Here is a 1107-nt window from a genome sequence, read left to right as displayed (position 1 = left end):
ATCGTCCGTGGATCCGGCAGGTCGGTCGTCCGGACGATGGACGACACCGACTGTACACACGGCAGATTTTCGCCCAATAATTGGCCGATGCCGATTATCGGGCGATAAAAATCTGACGTGTGTACGTAGCTTAAGAAGAGCAGGACTGGACTACATGTAATATTCTGAAAATGTAAATGTTTGAACACTTATCAAGGACATTTCCAAAGTTGGAAATTTCTGTGAAAGACCCAGGAAAATTAGAACTGAATAGGTAGGGGAGTATGCAGTGTGCATATAGTATTCATGCATGCACATGTATGTAAGTATCTGTGTCTGTGTGAACATAGGTGTGTTTCTGTACCTATGTGTTTGTGTGTGTACATGAGTATGCATGTATATGTACTTGTAAATGTGTACATGAGTGAGTTCATATATGGGCAGTGTAGTGCACAAGAACACTGAATCTTTTCAATAGTTCCATGCACATTATTGCCATTATATGTTGGCCAGTATGACAGTGTGCATGTAGCAATTTTTGTGTGTTTTGCATGCATTACAGTCGTGATATCCTACCACAACCACATTGTAACCACACTTTAAAAAATCCTGAGTCTCTTTGACTCACAGTTCTGACACATGTAAACAAGCCTTACTGTGAGTACAATTGATAACTCCACCTTGTTTTTAATGCAAAGTCTCATGTTTTGGTTGTTTATCAGATGTTACCTGCTATTCAAGCAAGTCCGTGGCTTTCTTATGCCCAGGTCACACTGGTATAATGCAGTAAGATATGTGGTGCACTGTGCCAAATGATATCAGAATGAATTTCCAACAGATCTCCTCAACACACAGTGGGTCTGATTTATCAAAACTCATGGAGACTGGAGAAAATATACCATCATGGGTGAACCTGGGATGGACTTGATAATAGCAAATGATTTCAAGAAATCTATTCCAGGTTTGCTGGACCACCCAGGTTTATCCATGATAGTATATCTTCTCCAGTGTCAGATAACTTTAATAAACCAGGCCCAATGTATGTGCACACATGCAGTGTAAAGCTACGTACACACTTCCAATTATTATCGTTGGTAAACAAACAACAAACGATCCTGCACGATATCT

Source organism: Pyxicephalus adspersus, chromosome 4 (assembly GCF_032062135.1).
Source record: "Pyxicephalus adspersus chromosome 4, UCB_Pads_2.0, whole genome shotgun sequence".
Classification (NCBI taxonomy): Eukaryota; Metazoa; Chordata; class Amphibia; order Anura; family Pyxicephalidae; genus Pyxicephalus; species Pyxicephalus adspersus.
This window is presented reverse-complemented; position numbering follows the sequence as displayed.